The 19,043-nt window shown below is 42.1% G+C and overlaps 1 protein-coding gene across 4 annotated transcripts in view; it reads left to right on the forward strand.

Annotated features, from left to right (window-relative positions):
- The window catches only part of PRKN (parkin RBR E3 ubiquitin protein ligase), a 1,413,568-nt gene that overhangs the window by 491,639 nt on the left and 902,886 nt on the right, over positions 1–19,043 (forward strand). The window lies entirely within an intron of this gene.

A 19,043-nucleotide genomic window follows, 5' to 3' on the forward strand; every position in this document is an offset into this window, starting at 1 on the left:
GTGGAGGTAGACGCATTTAAGAATTAGAGGAAAGTTGTATGTTTAATTGTTGCTACACTGAATGCTGACTGGATCATCTCCTCCCAGCAACCCTTCTGTAAAGTGGTGTCTTGTTACTTTGGGTCTCCACTCTGCACTCCCCTTCATTTACAATGATATGATTTTTTGTTCTTTGATGCCTGATCCCTTCGACAGCTCATGGTCACACAGGCTGGTTGCTTCTTCCATGTGGGCTTTGTTGCTTCTCAGCTAGATGACTGCTTGTTTATCTTCAAGCCTTTAAGACCCCAGATGCTATATTTTTGATAGTCAGGCACCATCAGCTTTCTTCATCACATTTACTTATGCACACATTTGTCTTCAATGATCATGTAGGGAAGGTGTGCATCATGGAATGCCAATTTAATAGAACAAAGTGTTCTTGCATTGAGTAAGTACTTGAGTGGAGGTACAATGTCCATCTGCTGCCTTAATGCTAAACATATAAATATATGCACGTAGATCTCTTTCCCCATTATCCTATATAAATACATAAACATATGTACATGCTTGGATGTAGACCTCTATAAATCCCCTTTGTCTCCTAGTTCTTTCCTCTATTTCCTTTTACTTTCTTCTTGTCCCACCATCATGCTCAGCCGTCATTTGGGTTTCAGTTATTTCTCTCAGTTGCATTGCCCTTGCTGAATCCCAACCTGGCCTCTCACACCCTCCTTGCCACTAATTTTGGATCACTTGTTGTTGCCTTGTGTCTGGGTTGGTCAACAGCACCTTCTTTCCCCCACCTCCCCCTCTCCCCTGTCTCCCCAGAACCATGGCTCCTCCAGACTGTTCGTCGAGCCTATCTTATCTAGATAGGCCTGCAGAGATAATAATATGCACAAAAAAACAAGCCATAGTAAGATAAAGCAACAAAAGAGAAGAGCACGATGACAACAACCAAGAAAGCCAATGCACAACAAAAAATAATTAATTAAAAAACTTAAAATAAAAAAATAGCCAAATAGATCAAGGTCTGTTTTGTTGACCTCTAGGCGTGTCCTCCAGTTGAGTCCGATGGGGTGCTACACTCTGGCCCCAAAGTCTATCCTTTGCACTCACTTGGGAGCTCTTTTCTCTGCTCCCCCTGCTGCTCTGCCACACGCCTTTGGTGTTTTGCCTCAGTGTGGAGCTGTCACACTGGCCAATCCCAACCTTGAGTCTCCAGTGTTGTTCCCCATAGGGCCATGGGTCAATGAGGGACATCGTGTCTCATAGTGGGATCAGCCATATGGTCCATTCTGTACATTGGCTGCTGTGAGTGGGTATATTGTCCTCCAGGCTTGGTGGGTTAGGATGTGCTCCACTCTCTCTTCCTCCCCATCAATTTGTTCCCATGTGCTCTGATCAGACATGTCCTTCTCCCCGAGCTGCATCTTCAATGTTGTCCTCTAAAGTAAATTCTTCTGGGGTGTCAGGGACTGTGGTAGATGAGTGAGGTCCTGGCTAGCTTAATTTGTCCACATAGCTGAGATTGGGGCCAGGCCCTCAGATCCCTCCACTGGCTCTCCTCTCCATGCTGGCATGGTGCATTCTCATCCCAGAACACTGGATTTAGATCTCATCCCTCTTTCCCTGTGGCGATATAAACAATACCCACCCCTTGGATGGGTTAGTGCCCTATTCTCCCGCTACACATTTCTATCCTTTTTTTCCCCTCCTCCTTTCATCTACTCCCCGACTCCGTTTTACTTGGCTATCATATATACCCCTGGATTTGTTCTGGCCCCTGCCATACTACCTGGACCTCACCCCTGGAATATTTGTCTACAGTAGCTTTTTCCTTGTGCCCCTTTTGCATTTCTTTCTTTCCTTCTTTTTTTGTTTCTTTCTCTCTCTCTCTCTCTTTCTTTTATAAACTTACCTCAGCGGACTCATGTACCGTGTCCTTTTGTGTTCGACTTACTTCGCTTAGCATAATTTCCTCCAGTTCTCCCATGCAGCGATATGCTTCATGCGTTCATCACATACTTTTTAGTATGTACCACTATTTTTTAATCCACTCATCAGTTGATGGAAATTTGGGCTGTTTCTCTTTGCAATTGTGAACTGTGTCGCAGTCAGCACTGGAGCACAGATGTCTGCCCTTGGTTTGTTTCTTGCCTCTTCTGGGTATATGCCCAGTTGGGGGCTTGCTGGGTTGTATGGTCGCTCAATTTCCATCTGTTTTAAAAATCGCCAAATCGATTTCCATAGTGGCTGTACATACCTACAGGTCCACCAGCAGTGTATGAGAGTTCCTATCTCACCACATCCCTCCAACACTTGTTGCTTTCTGATTTTTTGAATTGGGCTATCTTTGAGGGTGTTAGGTGGTATCTCATTGTTTTAATTTGCATTTATCTTATGGCTAATGATCAGGAACATTTTCTCATATGTTTATTGGCCATTCGGCTTTCAGACTCTGTGTGACTTCTGTTGAGGTCCTTTGTCCACCTCCGCAGTGGCAATTTGTTTTTCTCTTCTTGTAAGCTTTCAAATTATTGTAGATTTTATCTAATGCTAAAGATGTTTTCCCAGTCAGTGGACTCTCTTATTATTCTATAGGTGAATTATTTCAATATACACAGGTGACTTATCTTTAGTATATCCAACTTGTCTATTTGTGACTCCTCTGCATTTATATCCTTTCTTATTTCCAATAGCCTATGTATTCCATATACCAAGGTTCGCAGGTTTGTCCCAATTCCCTTATTAATGGCTCTAATTGTTTGGGGTTTTATCTCAAGGTCTGTGATCCACCTTGAGTTTATTCTTGTGCATGGAGTGAGGTAAGGATCTTGCTTCATTTTTCTGCAGGTAGATATCCATTTTTTCCAGCACCATTTATTGAAGATGGCATCTGCTTCCCATGTGATTTTTTTGGGGCCCTTATCAAAGATCAGTTGTCTGTATGCTTATTTTTTTATTTTTGGGTCTTCAGCTCTTTTACATTGGTCTGAATATCTGTAATTATACCAGTACCACACTCTTTTGACTACTGTGGCCATATAATATGTGCTAAAGTCAGGTAGGACAAGCCCTCCCACTTTGTCCTTCTCCTTGAGTAGTTCTCTGCTAATTCTGGGCTTCTTCGCCCTCCATATGAAGTTGGTAATCTATTTTTCCAATTCTTTGAAGAAAGATGGTGGTATTTGTATTGGGATAGCATTGAATTTATATATCACTGTGGGCAGAAGGGACATCTTTCCTATATTGGGTCTTCCAATCCAAGAGCATGGGTTGTTTTTCCATTTTTTGAGATCACTCTTGGTTTCTTGTAATAGTGTTTTATAATTTTCCTCGTACAAATCTTTCATTTTTTTAGTCATGTATATACCTAGATATTTCACTTTGTGCTTGGCTATCGTAAAGGGCACTACCTTTTTAATTGTCTCTTCTGTGATCTTGTCTCATGTGTATAGCAGACTGATAGACTTCTGTTGTTTGATCTTGTATCCTGCCACTCTGCTATATTCCTCTATTGCTTCCAACATTCCACTTGTGGAGTTTAGGGGATTTTCAATGTATAGAATCATACAGTCTGCAAATAATGATAATTTTGCCTTTTCCTTTCCTATATGAATACATTTGATTTATTTATTTTTTGTCTAATGTTGCTAGCTAGGACCTCCAGCACGATGTTAAATAGGAGTGCGGACAAAGGGCATCCTCGTCTGGTCCCCTATTTCAGTGGAATTGTTTTCATCTTTTCTCCATTGACTACCATGTTGGCTGTTGGTTATTCATATATAGTTTGTACAATATTGAGGAATTTTCCTTCTATTCCTATCTTCTCGAGTGTCTAAAACAGGAATGCGTGTTGGATATTGTTGAATGCTTTTTCCACATTTTATCGATATTATCATGTGGTTCTTATAATTTTTCCTGTCAATGTGGCGAATAATACTGATCATCTTCTGTATGTTGAACCATCCCTGCATCCCTGTTTTGAATCCCACTGGGTCACGGTGAATTATTTTTTTATATGTTTTTGTATTCTATTGACCATTATTTTGTTACGGATTTTTGCAACGATGTTCAGTAGAGGCGTTGGTCTGTAATTCTCAATTCTTGTGGGATCTTTGCCTGCTCTAGGTATCAGAATTATACTAGCTTCATGGAAAGAGTGTGAGAGTTTTCCGTCTTTTTCTATGTTCTGGAAGAGTTTGTGTAGATTGGTGTCAGTTCTTCCCTGAATGTTTGGTGGAGTTCTCCTGTGAAGCTATGTGGCCCCAGGAGATTTTTTTGGTTGGCAATCCCTTAACAACCATGTCTGTTTCTTCCATTGCCATGGGTCTGTTGAGATTCTTGACATCCATCTGGGATAGTCTAGGGAGGAATTGTGTTTCCAAATATTTGTCCATTTGTTCCAAGTTGTTGAATTTGTTAGAGTATAGGCCTTCATAGTACTGTATAATTATCCTTTTGATTTCATTAGGGTCCATTGCAATGTCCCCTGTTGTATCCCTCATCTTTGCAATTGACGTTTGCTCCTTCCTTTCTTTGGTTAATTCTTTCAAAGAACCAACATTTAACTGCATTGATTTTTTCCCCATTGTTTTCTTGTTTTCCCTCTCCTGTATCTCAGCTCTATTTTTTAAAATTATTTCTATCCTCTTGCTATTAGTAAGCTTGTTCTGTTGATTCTGCTCTAATTGGTGTAAGATTTGTGCCAGCATATCATCCACGAATCTCTCTTCTTTTTTCATACGTACATTTTATTGCCATCAGCCTTCCTCTGATAAATTCCTTTGCTGTATCCCAAAGGTTTTGGTATGTTGCATTTTCGTTCTCATTGGTTTCTAGAAACTTCCTGATATCATCTCTGATCTGGGTCAATACTCACTCCTTTCACAATAGAGAATTATTTATCCTCCAATTGTTTGCCCTTGTTTTCTTCACCTTCCTTCTGTTAATTTCCTTGCTTGTGGCACAGTGATTAGAGAGAAACCTCTGTAAATCTCTATGTGCTTGAATTTACTGAAGTTCGACTTGGGTCCTAACTGGCGGCCTATCTTCAAATATGTGCTACGTGGGCTTGAAAAGAATGTGAATTTTCTTTTACATTTGGGTGGAAAGCTCTCAAAATATCTATCAAGTCAAGTCATCCAATTGTGCTGTTTAGATCTGTAGCCTCCTTGTGATCTGTCTAGTGGTGTATTAAAGTCATAAACTATAATTGTTGAGTCTGTGATTTCTTTTTCATCTTTTGGTGTATTTGATTTACAAATTTTGTGGATCCCTTTTTGGACGCATATATATTTATCACTGGTTCTTGGTCTACTGTTCCCTTGAGCATTATATAGTGCCCCTCCTTGTCGCTTGTTATTGCCTGTACCTTGAGATCAATTTTGTCAGATATTAAGATCGCTTTTTTTTTGGCCATTTGTTTGATATATTTTTATCCAGCCTTTAATTGTTAACCTGTTTCTGTCTGCAACTTGAGATGTGTCTCCTGTAGGCAGCAGAACAGTGGGTTATGTTTTCTGAGCCAGTCTGTTAGACTTTGCCTCTTAGTGCTTAACTTCAGGCCATTGATATTCAGTGTTATTACATCCATCTGTGGACTCCGTGGTGCCATCTTTTACCTTTTGTGTTGGACATTTTCTTACCCCCCTATCTTATCCGCTTGTGTTGTGTGTGTGGTTTATTTTTGCCTTCTTTTCACTATTGATCCAATGCTATCCTGGGGGCTGTTTTCTCTTTGTCGGCCTTTGGCTGGAGTTGTTCTCTGTGATAGTCTCTTATTTGACCTCGATGAGTGTTGATCTTCTGCCCATACGTGATCGGCAAGGATCTTTTGTAGGGCTTGGTAAGAACGAGCTTTATATAAAGAGTAATTGTACATTAAGAAAATATCCCGGTCCAGTCCAGATCAAGTCTGTGAGTCTGATATTAGTCATTATGTCTGATACCAATCAATAAAGTTATCTTCAGACTCACAAAACACATGCAATGATGCTAATTCAGGAAGATCACAGGTTATTTTGGGTGGGACGTCTTGTGAATCCAGTGGCATTGTAATCATCTCAGCGCTGGCACAGGACTCCTACAGCTTAGGGCTCTACTGTTGTTCCATGGGTCTTGTCAGCTGAAATGTCTTCCGCGGAGTCAGAGAGAGAGAGAGTGTGTGTCTCCCACCTCCAAGGAGGAATACAGGAGTTCCCAGAATCCTAAGAAGGCTATTCCCACACAGAGGCCTCATTGGCTATTGCCTGATTGACAGGCTAGACTCCACCCTTTCACTCTTAATCCTCTTAAATTGATAAATGATTATATAACTATCACACCACATCTTGAGGAATTCTAAGATGGTGTTCACTTTATGAAAAGGCAAGTGTCAACAAGTAGTTATTTCAGAGGAATCATTATCCTATGAACAAAAGTTTCTTTGTTTTAATGGTGGTAAGACGCTAGGGGAAGTAGCTTGTGGATGTTTGTTTGATGTGTATTTGCAAGTTGTATGATACTGTGTAATAGGTAAAAATATCTTAAGGAGATATTCTATTCCAGATCATGGTCCCATCACACTTGTTGTGTTAGTGAATTTCTAACAAAGGCTTCTTTCTCCTCAATGTCCTTGGTTCTTTCATAGAGAATGAGATTCTGCCTCCTTGTGGTGAATCCCTTTTGGCACTCCTGCCCATGCAGGGTGTGGCTTGTTAGCAGACACCCATCCATGGGCACCATGCTACATTCCTTGTGTCCCAAGGATCCCCAAAATGTCCCAACAATGAGCCATCCTGGGCCTTTATGAACAGACCTGTGATCTTTAGTACATTTGTTCTTGATCTGTGTTATATCATGGGCATAACCTAAAGATACTGTGGGTCTGGTTCCACACCACTACAACTAGGAAGGATTTGCAATAAAGCAAACCCCACCTTGCATCTTCTCTTAATGTCTCCTGTGTTGTTAAATTTTGTGGTCATTGCATCCTACAGTATGCTTGGTTTTTCTTCAGTTCTTCCACCTTGAGCAATACTGAACTTGTTATTTGCTTATGGTTTTCTAAGCTTCTGGTTTTGCACTTTTCACATTTTAGTAAAATAATTTACTTTGTTTTCTCAAGCAACCCCCCTTACCATGGACTATTTAGCTCTTCTTCATAATTCTTCCATTCAAGAGCAAGTTTCATGGACTCATACGAGGGGGTACTCCCAAACAAAAAATCAGAAAAAAGCTCTGCTGGGTGGCACTTTCACAGTACTCATTTTTCCATCTAGGCAAGCATTCAGAAACTCTTTTACAGTTAGTGCACTTAGTAGCATTGCTTGGGAAGGTTCTCTGGTCACAGTGAATTTTTTTGTAAAAGTAATTTTGCTTGAGCTTTTTTTTTTTGTGACCACTGACTTAAGAGAACAGCATGCAGCTGTGAAATTCTGTTTTCTACTTGGGAAAAATGCTGCAGAAACTGTTGTGATGTTGAACACAGCTTACAAAGACAGCACTACGGGAAAAACATAAGTGTATGAGTGTTTGGTTTTTTTTTTCAGTTCAAAATAGGTGAAATGTCGATTGATGCCAAACCTCATTCTGGACATCCATCAACTTCCTGAACAAACAGAAACGTGGACAAAGTTCTTGCACTTGTGCTCCAACACTTACAACAGACCATTGAAGAGATGTGGGGTTATTTGGACTGTGTTGGAACTCAGTTCCGCTAATTGGGACAGATTTGCAGATGAGAAGGTCACTGCAAACTTTGTGTCTCGGGTTCTGAATGACCAGGGAGAAGAGCAAGGGCTGGAAATCCAATGTACGCTACCTTAATACTTAACATTTAAATTTATCTACATAGACCTATATTCCTGTTGTTATATATTTACATATGCACATACCCACATGTATATCTCTATAATTGTTATATATGAATATGTTTACATATGAACATGCCCATATTTATACCTCTATAATTATCTTTTGCCTCCTTGTTCTTTTCTCTATTTCCTTTTACTTTCCTTCTGTCCCGTTATCATGTTCAACTATCATTCACCTCTCAGTAATTCCTCTCAGTTACAGTGCATTTGATCAACCCCCACCGGGCATTCTTTGCTCTCCTTACTGTCGATTTTAGATCTCTTGTTCTCTTGTCCCTCAGTTTGCTGGCTACCCCCTTCCTTTCCCCCACCTCCTCTCCCCTATTCCCCTGGAACTGTTGGTCCGATTGTTTTCTCCTTAGGATTATTTATACTGCCTATCTTATATAGGTAGACATGAGAAAAAAGGGGGGAGGGGGCATGCAGAGTGGTCTGTAAGTAGTTCCAGGCCTGCATCTTCATTACATGTGTTATCAACTTCAGGCTGCAGAATTTGGCAAAAAATTCATTATCTTCATTTTTGGGATTAATGTTTGGTACATGAGTTTAAATGATGGTCTACCTTGTAGGTGTATTGGTGTTTTCATGTCACTGACTATGTTGTACTCAAGACAGATGTTAAACTGTTCATTTGAGTATGAATGTGATGTAATTTCTCTTCAATTTTGTTGTCCTTTGCATAATAGACCATGTGTTCAGTGATTTCAAAATGGCCAATACCCAGTCTACTTCAGCTCACTAATTAATGGCTAGGCTATTGGCTTTTATATATTTCCTTGCATTTTTTATGATTTGCAACTTTTGTAGATTAATATTGTATACACTCCTTGTTTAGATCTTAGTGGATGTGTACAACACAGCCATTTCTTCTCATTTTGTGCCATGCCACACCGGGAAATGAACTTCTTGGAAGCTTTCAACCATCCTCATCATTAAGGTTGACCCTACTTTGAGGAGGTAGCTAGCTCTTCCCTAGTCATCGTTTGAGTAGTCTTCCAATCTGAGGAACTTCTTTCTGCTCACTATCACAAGGTTCTGCTACTGTCTACAGGCTTTCAAGTGTTCAGTTTTTCAGAAGTGGACTGCCATTTCTCCTTCTATGTCTGTTTTGATCTAGAAGCTCTACTGAAACCTGTCTACCCTGGGGGAGCCTACAAATCTTTGAAATGCCGGCGGAATAACTGTTAGCCTCAAAGAAACATGCGAGCCACAAAAATACAAGAAATTTTTGATGATTCTTTCATAGTGTTAGCCAAGACTATGTAACACTCATCCAGGATTGCAATGCATAAATCACCACTTTAATAGAAGGTTTACGTGGATCCAGATACAGACTTTTAAAGGTAGGCAATTAAATGATATTTCTCATTAAAATTACATTTCAGATAACACTAATATAATAGACTGTTTCAGAAATAGAAATAGGCTATTAACTGAAAAGTTTGTGCTGAGAACCTGGCCTCTTTCATTGCATGAAAAAAGACCAGGCTATCAGCTTCTGTGACTGTTACAACCTAGACAACCCAAGGGAGCAGACCCACCCTTTAACATGATGTCACTAGAAGGCAAATATTTATTTGACCACACATACCTGTAATGCAATACAAATAAGGTATTTTTGCTGTTCATCTGACCTTCCTTTAAACTAGGCCTGGTGTGTTTGGAAGAGTCCTGGTAGCATAGTGGATACACGTTGGGAAATTAATCACAAAGTCAGCAGTTCAAAACCACCAACCTCTCCACAGAAAGACAAGGCGTTCTACTGCCATAAAGAGTTACAGTCTCAGAAACCCACAGGGGCAGTTCTACCCTGTGTATAGGTGCCTGTGAGTTAGAATCAACTCAATGGCAGTGAGTTTGGTGTGTTTTCCTAGAAATCACATTCATACATCCATATACACTGGCAGGCAATTTTCTGTGCCTTAAAATTTAATGGGCTTTGTAACAGATTTAAATAAATGGATAACAATTTTTTTTCTTATTCTTAATTTTGAATGTCTGCAGCATGAGGAGCTCCTGTGGTGGTGGGTTATTCGAAGATAATTAAGTATAATTAGTTATGAGATATCTTTCTCTTAATAATGCCTTAGTTTGAGAAACATAGTGCATTTTACCATTGTTCCTTGTTCTGGTTCGTAAGACCAGAAGGACCCAAATGGTCTTAGAAATTCAGAAAGTAGCAGCTGGAGCCCCGGCCATAGTTGATGCCCATGAGAGTAGAGTGGTTTTCTCACTGCCCTGGTGGAACTGGGAATCTCATGGGAATTTTTTCACCTGCAAGGTGATTCTGTCCAATAGAAGTCTCCTTGGATTTTAGCAAACTGTCTCAGTTTCCCTACTGGGAAGTCTTTATGAAGCAAACATTTGTTTTCTTATGGTTCTGGAGGTGAGAAGTCCACCTTTAGGGTGTGGCAACAGGGGGAAGTCTATCCTTTTTGGTTAGAAGCCTCAGGAGTTGTTTGGTGTTTCTTAGTGTATGTGTTCATCTGAATGGTCCCTGCTCTCAACCATGTCTATGTCTGTGTCTGGTCTTACTATGACTCAGATGATCAGGTTTCGGATTCACCCTACACTGGCATGACCCCATAAACATATGAAAAGAAAACCCCATTTCTAGATATAATTACATTGATAAATATACGGGTTGGATTTCAACACTTACTTTTAAGGGGTGGATACAATTCAATATGGAAAAGGAACCACTCACCTATCTCCTCTCATCTCATCTCATCTCATCTCTCATTAAAACCTAAGTACAAGATCCTTCCTGGAACACCTTATTTACAGCATCCATTTACCCAAGTAACTCACTACCATTTAGTCAACAGGACAGGGTATAACTGTCCCATGATTTTCCAAAGCTGTAACTCTTTACAGGAGTAGAAAGTCCAGTCTTTCTTCATGAAGCAGATGGTGGTTTTGAACTACCAACCTTGCAGATCACAGACCAATACATAAGCACTACACCACCAGGACTACAAGTAAAAACAGACATTATTTGTTTAACCTAATATCATCCTCAGATTCTCATTTCATAAACAGTAATTACAATATAAATATCTTTCAAGTTTAAATTGAGATCATTTTCCTAGCAAGAATACATAAACCCTATTAAACAGTCAAACCAATAAATCCAATATACATTGTCCTACTTGCACAAAGTACTGTGCTGATTTCTACTATGTGCAGAGCACTGAACTGAGTGCTGTAGATAATGAGGATGGATGATATGATATAGCACCAACCCTTAAGGAATTTAAAATCTACAGAACTATTACCTAACACAATACAATGAAATAAGGGAAATATAATAAGGTTATTATGAAGAGAAATATGAGCAGTGCCATAAGATTGATATTAACCACTGTCCATAAAGTCTACTGTTCATCCCTCAGTGTGCCCTACTGTTGTGCCCTGAGTTGTGATGTCATGCTGGAAGCATTGACACTGATGTTTTAAATACTAGCAGGGGCACTCATAGTAGACAGGTTTCACTGGATTTTCCAAAATTAAAGCAGATTAGAATAAAAGAGCCAGCAGGCAATTAAAAGGAAAAAAGGTAAATTATGAAGGAAGCATCAAAAGAACATGGAAGAAGTACAGAGTCACTACCAACCAATCAGTGTACAAGAGGGGTGGCCTCTAAGTGATGTCAAGTTCCACCCAACAGTGTCTCCGCAGAGTTTAAATGGTGTTTGTGGCAGAGCATCTCTTACTCAACCAGATGATGAGTTTCTCAAATGCAGATGAGATGCTTCTTTGCCTCCCTCATTGAATCCAGACCTAGATAATCATTAAATACCCTTCCACTCATTTAAATATTTAAAATTACAAACCATCAAGACTATTCCAACTCATAGCAGCCCTATAGGACAGACTAGAACTGCCCTTGTGGGTTCTGAGTCTGCAGCTCTGTATAGGAATATATGGCCTTACTTTCTTCAGAGGATCAGATGGTAATTTTGAACCCTTGACCTAGTGGTTAGAGGCCCAATAGATATAGCACATTCAGCCAACAGGGCTCCTAGCCCACCTATTGAGAGTTAAACCAACAGTAATTTGTAGGCTAAGTGGTTGGGTATTCTTTCTTGGTTCTATGCAAGAACTTGGCCCAGTAAGAATGTTTAGCTTTATACAATGCAAGGTGAGTGTCCTATTTCACAAAAAGGGAAAGCTATTAGCATCCTGTTGTCAATATTCAGAACCCCTGTGGTAGGAGGCAGATACTCAACATGTTTGAAATGTATCGTAGATGATGTCCATGCACAGATGGAAAATCTCCCTAAACAAACTCTTCCCTTAAAAATACAGTTATTTACTAAACTTTGCTTTACACACACACACACACACACACACACACACACACACACACAGAGATTCAATGAGTTCAGTAGAAATTATTGAAAAGATTTATTGTGCCTTGATGTGTATATTCTGTCCCATGAATTGGCTTCTGATAAGTGATGGAAGTAAATAAATGTGTAGCAGGAGATCATGGAGCGCTGGTGTTGCTGTCCAGTGAGCATGAAACTACCAACTGCTTGTTCAGCCATACAGACCTTTCTTCCAGCCACTCCTTGGGGGAGAGATAAGACTATCTATCTTTCTTCAGAAAGGTTTACAAAGCCTTGGGAACCCTCTAGAATAGGGTTGCTATGAGTTAGAATCAACTAGATGGCCGTGAGTTAGCAGGAAATCAGATAGGTAAATAGGAGGACTCAACATGAACCCAGATATTAAAAAAGGAAGTGATTATGAATGATCATTGTAAAAGATAAGGTGATGCTAGAGTCCAGAGACCACTCACACCTAACATCTATTCTCAATAAGCATCAGAAGCCATGTATGGCTGCATGTTGGCAAAGAGAAGGAAAAGCCAGGCCTCCCTGATGCTACCTTGGACCAAATCATCTAACCAGGGTTGTTGGAAGGTCCTGAGAAAGCTCAGATGGTGATAGAACATTCTGAAATACATTTAATTCAACTCCTTTATAATCTCTTTTATCACCACTGAATAACAAATACCATTCATATGGAAAAATATCATATGAAAGAATGCAATATAGTCCAGTTGGGATGCCTTTTGTATAACATTCCCTAAGCTTTTATTAGGGAGTCCTGGTGGCACAATGCCTAAAGTGCTTGGCTGTCAACCAGGAGGTTATGATTTGATATGATATGATGCAGAATTGATTCAGCGGGAGTGTTGCCCTGTGCTACAATTGCAGTCAGTTTGGCGATAGTAGCTGCCATCCTTAGGATGACATAGCATAAACTCCATGCCCTATGCAAGCATGGAAATCTCTAAACATGATTCAGTTTAACCAAGGGTCTCATTGAAGAAGCATGTTTGGGCTTCATTGGACTCTTCCTCGTTCCCCTCCCCCTCAGGCCCTTTTTATTTTATCGGAGAGAAATCTGATCATTTCAAAGCATTGATGATTCCAGGCTCATCCATTTTGTAGTTAGTTCATACAAGCTTCGAAATGTCTTACCAAAAGTTCTTTTATAATGCTCTACACTTTTGGTTGGCCACCCTTAATTGAATTTGTTCCCCCCTCCCCCCCTTTCAAGCTTGATGAATGCTTTGCTAGTCTCAAGGCTCACAGACCCTGGCTCCTGCTCTTGACTTTGGGAATAACCCCTTAGGGTCCAATGGAGGCGAGTGCTCCCAAGATAAAGTGAATGCTTTGGTCCTTGGAGATGACTCGGTTCTGTTCATTTCTGCTTGATCAACTTTACCATGAACGCTTGGAGAGCCCCTCCATCACACTGCGATATTTTACTTGGTGCTTTTCCAGCTGAAACTCAATATTCATTCTCTCTATCCTTCTGGTAATTAAGTCTTGCTGCTTAAAGAGAATTCCATTCCCCATCCCAAATGCTCTGAAATGAAGAGCCGGGGCCTGGATGCACTGCATTGGTCTGAGCAGAGCCACATTAATGTGCCCTTGGCCTTTACTTAATCATTAAGTTCGTTTTCACTTGATTGGTTTTGCCTAATTAAAATAGCACAATGCAAAATGAAAAAAAAAGTTAGCAGACTTTTGATATTTATGAACTCGGTAGATGAAGAAGGCTGTGTTGAAAGATTGGTAGACAGTGCCGGAAGGTAAATAAATGCCGATTGGCTCATCTCGCCGAGGGAAATTGCTCCTGTGAAAACAAATGTGTCAGTCATCACACTAATGATTCACTGACATGTGGATGCAGGGCATTGAAGCTGACACACAGGACCCGAAAGGCAGAATTGACTTCCTGTCCTACATCTGATGCCTTATGTTTGGAAACACATTCCTATGCAAAACACAGAGAGAACTGGTGTTGAAAGAAAGGAATAGGCCAGTTGGCACTTCCATAGCATTTTTAAGATGATAAAAAATCATTGTCCTCTATTGAAAGAGAAAGAAGTGCTGGTGGAACCGTGGAATACACATCGGGTTGCTAACCATGAATTCCGTTGTAATCCACCTGACATTCCATAGGAGAAAGACAAGACTGTCTACTACTCCTTTAAAGACTTACAGTCTCAGAAATCCGCAGGGACGGTTCTACCCTGCCCTATAAGGTCGCTGTGAGATGAAGGCATTTGATGTCAATGTGCTGTTTGTGTTTCTGTTGTTTGAGTTCCCAGGAAAGATAAAATATGTTTCTTTGATTAAAGTATAGCTCTGGTGGGTAAACAAAAGTTACCTCTTGTATTGCATACAACTGAAATGTTTTGTATTTTTCAGAATGTAACAGTAGTGAGGGAGCAAATGAAAAGTGGCCAAGATAGTTTTAAAAAACAAGAGATCAATGTGCCCCTCAACCTTTATTGTCATCAGCTGCCTTGAAGAGGTCAAGAGGCTCACCTCATGGACCAAGGAACAAATACTGGTCCCTTAAGACAGCTTTGTAACCACGGGCCCTGATCACTACTTTAATACTACTGGCCACTTGGTCTCAGTGACTGACCTTCACCAAGAAGATCGGGGCACGTCTGAGTAGAAGGGAGGGAATAACTGAACCCCCAACAAACCCTCTGCCATTGAAAGGGTTAGCAGAGATGGGTGTGGGCAGCAGCAGCCTGGCAGACTGTCACATGCATGTCATTGAGAACATGAGGACTCAACTGTGCCAGGAAGGATGAAGGAAACTTGGAGAACTGAGCAGACACAGCTGGGATGAGCTTGGGAAACTGTGATCCCAAAAGCAGTAGTCTTGGGCTCGAAACAGCACTCTGGATGGGTGTCCGGATTGGGAAATAACTGTGTTCATTGGTGTGGGCCAGCTGCTGTGGGTTGGGGTGGGGAAGAGAATTTCCATTTAAGGAACTACTGTGGCCTTCGGAGCTCCTGGCAGGCTCACCCTCGACACATTCCCTTTGCTATCATGAACCCCAGTATATTAACCTAAGGAGACCTGAAACATCATGACTATCTGATTTTGGTCTAAAGTGTTCCTTTAAAGAACTCTTACTTGAAATCGATGTGAACGATTTATCATGTAACTCTAACTCAGAGTCAGGCAGATAATTTAAGCACTTGGCCATTGAGCAAAGGGATGGTAGCTTGAATTCACTCAGAGATGCCTTACGGGCAAGAGCTGAGGTCTCATTGCCTGAAGACTCTATGGAGTTCCTTTCCACTCTGACATCCCATGCATCTCTGCAAGAGGCAGAATTGATTGGACGGCAGCTGGACTTTTGGTGTTTTGTTTTAAATAAGAAATGTGGAGCCCCTAAGAAATCTGCTTGCACAGTGGAGTTTAGATGTTGGGCTGCTAACTCCCAAGTCAATGGTTCAAACCTACCAACCTCTCTGCAGGAGCAAGATGAGACCATCTTCTCTCTTAAAGATTGACAATCTCAGAAACCCTTTGCGGTGGTTCTACTCTATCTTACAGGGTAGCTATGAGGCAGAATCAACTCGATGGCAGTGGTCTGGAATCCTAAGGAGCCCTGGTGAGGCATGGTGCAGTCTTGGCTAACCAGAAGGACAGATTCTAATCTACTCGCTATCCAAGGGAAAAAGTTGGCAGTGGACAGCTTCCATAAAGAGAATAGCCTTGATCACCCTTCACGGGCCGGCAGGTTGGCTTTGAGTCAAAATCATCTCAATGCCGTTGGGGCGATGTAATCCTCGGTTGAGGTAAACAGTACACGTGCACAGTTGCTCACCCAAAGGTTGCAGGTTTGAGTCCACCTACAGGTGCCTTGGAAGAAAGCCTCGAAGTGATCTCCTTTTGGTGAACTAGGTATTTAATACCTGTGGAGCACAGTTCTCCATGGGGAGGATAGTGCCAGTGGTGGCCCTGCATCTGAGCTCACTCTTCTACAGCTGTTTCTTGTTTGCTTTTTCTCTTGAACCCTACCTGTAAACAGTGTTTCTTATGTCTTATGAGCCTTGAAAAAGAAAACAATGCATACACATTTTCTTTCATCTCACTGATTGCAGCTCCCACAGTGTAGCTCAACTGGTTCTCTGTCCTACTTCCTCTCCCCATTTGTCCCTTACATCTATGCCTCCTTTCCCTGATCCCTAAGTCTCTGTCCCCCACCACTGAAGTGTGCCCTTGGGCAAGTGCTGCCCTTAGGACCACCAATAGTTGATTGTTCTCTACTGAGTGAGACTCTCCCTCCTGTTATCAGTCAACTTATAGGCCTGGCTCTTGTTGAATGAAGGTCTCATACACGTGGCCTCTTAGAGAAATGAGTGCTTATTTAATGTGGATAACAACTCGCCTTCAGATTAAATAATTTACTTCCTGTCATTTCAAGATATTTATATCTCCATAAATTGTTGACACTTTTGTTATTTTCTTCTAAATGTTGGACTAGTAAGACATGAACCAGCAGATGTTGATTGCTCATGGTCAATGGCAAAAAGAATTTTTTTTGGAAGACTGTATTTCCAAGAGGTGAAAAGTCTCCATAGTCCTGCAAATGGTCCTAGGCACTGAGACCACGGTTACAAAATGCCCTGGATCCAGCGTTGCCTTGGCTGCTCCCTTCTCTCACAGTTCTCTGCCATTGATCAGAGAGAAAGAAGGAAACATCACTGCCCAGCTAGGCTTGGGGCTTCTCCCAAAGCTATTTTAAAGAAGAGCCTGGGATGTGGAATGTTGAGAAGCTTGCAAATAGGTAGAATGAGACGGGCATATGTTTAAATCATATGTTTCTAAAGTCTGACTGAGCATGAAATTTCATTTTCTAAGAAGGTGCCCTTGGGAAATGAAGAACGAGAGGCTAGTCCACCTGTTCTCTGGTGGCAGCCAGACTTTGAGACAAGCTCTGAGTCAACCAGAATCTGCTCATCCCTGCAGTCAAAATGCCCCGAATTAGGTCCCCGGACAGAAAGCATCCACTGAAACCCTCTGAGGGCGGGTCTATGCTATCACACAGGCCCCGCCAGCAGTCAGGGTCAACTGGATGGTAGCTTGCCTTGCTGGCCAGTGGTGCACGCTACTTCCTGAAGGTTAGTGAAGAGGAAGTGAACTTGTCAGGCTCCTCGCTGGCTCTTCCATTAGATTCACATTTTCATCATGTTTGGCGTCTTTCTGCATATGGTCTGCTTTTCTTCCTCTTTTAAATTTCCTCTTTGGACTTCAGGAGAAATGGAAGCAGCTTCTACCCTCCATCTGTTTCTATTTCTGTTGTTCTGTCATCCAGTAGATTCTGACTCATGGCAGACCTCTGGGACAGAGTGGGGTTGGCCCATAGGGTTTCTCTGGCTGTGGAAGCAGGGATGGGGGACACTCTGCCTCATGTACTTTGGACATGGTATCAGAAGAGTCTGGCCCCTGGAGAAGGACATCATGCTTGGTAAAGTAGAAGGGCAGTGAAACGGAAGAACACCCCGATGAGAGGGAGCGACACAGTGGTTACAGCCATAGGCTGAGATGTAACACTTGTGAGGATGGTGCAGAGCCAGCAGTGAGTCATTGTGTTGTGCCCGAGTTGGAACCAACTCGAGGGCACCCACCACCACCACCAGTCTCTCCTGGAGCAGGCAGCCAAGTCTCTTCTCCCACGAAGCAGTGGGTGAGTTTCAATTAGCAACCAAGTGCTGAGCCACTGTACCCCCGGACTCCTCATCACCTTTCCTGAGCTGGTCCAATGTCTCATTTCCATTGGGTGGCATCTCTGTCATGGGATCGAGGCCACGGTCCCTGGTGACAGCTGAGCATTTCTTATAGAGTGCATCAACCACGCTACACCAGGCTCACAGCTTTCCCAGCTGGCTCTGTAAGATTAGATAAAGCCAGATAAACCAGAATTAGATGGCTTCCTTAAAAGGAATAATCAGTTCTTCTGTTTCCAGTTTGCACCAAAGCGTGAGGGGTGGGGGTGGGGGGGACCCAAGCTACTGGCATCTTGCCGCTGTTCCTGGGACTGAAACCACAGGCTCAGTCTTCCTCAAGAGAGGCTGGCAGGGGAGCCCTCTCCCTGCTTGTTCCGCTGTACGTACATCACAGGGTGGTTTAGATAGTCACAACCCTTTATAAAGGTCCAGTTATCCCTGGTCTGGATGGCCTCCTACCAAGACAGGATCTGTTGCTGATCTCTTCTCACCTTGATGGGTCAGGGCCTGGGGCCCTGGGCAGCTCTGCCCCAAAAGCCTCCTCTGGGGAAGCCTGTGCAGGTTCTGCTCCAAGGAAGCATTTATCCCTGGAGTTCTCCAGGGAGGGAGGAACAAAGCCAGACCTGAGGAGCTCTCCCAGCCTAAATCTTTTAGAAGCTCATGGAAAACATCCTGACAGCAGAAAGGCAGCTCTCGTGCAGGCTTCCCCGCACTCCTGTCCCCTCTGTGGTCTGGTCGTTGTCACTGTGGGCACCAGGTGTTTGTGAAAACATCCATCTCCTTCCAAATTCATGACCCATTGCTGCTGCTGCACCTTTTTTAAAAGGAAAACAAAAATGACCAGGAAGCAGCATCACTGTGTCCCTGGTCAGAAAGTGATGATGTGGTCAATGGCGGTGTTTGCGGACCAAGATGCTTCTGTGATAAGCACTCTGGGCAGAGTGTGTATTGCATACACCGCTTTCCAGCACATGTCCAAATGCAGCCTGGGAATGCCTCCTGGTGCTTCTTCGTAATCCTTTCCCGCACCACCCCATCTCCTCCACCATCTCAGCGCTGGAGCCCTCCTCCCCTACACACACGCACACACACCTTCATAATCCTCCCTGCACCACCCCATCCCCTCCACCATCTCAGC

This window comes from Echinops telfairi, unplaced genomic scaffold, assembly GCF_000313985.2.
Source record: "Echinops telfairi isolate 266 unplaced genomic scaffold, ASM31398v2 ScPeMD7_3533;HRSCAF=4204_0, whole genome shotgun sequence".
Lineage (NCBI taxonomy): Eukaryota > Metazoa > Chordata > Mammalia > Afrosoricida > Tenrecidae > Echinops > Echinops telfairi.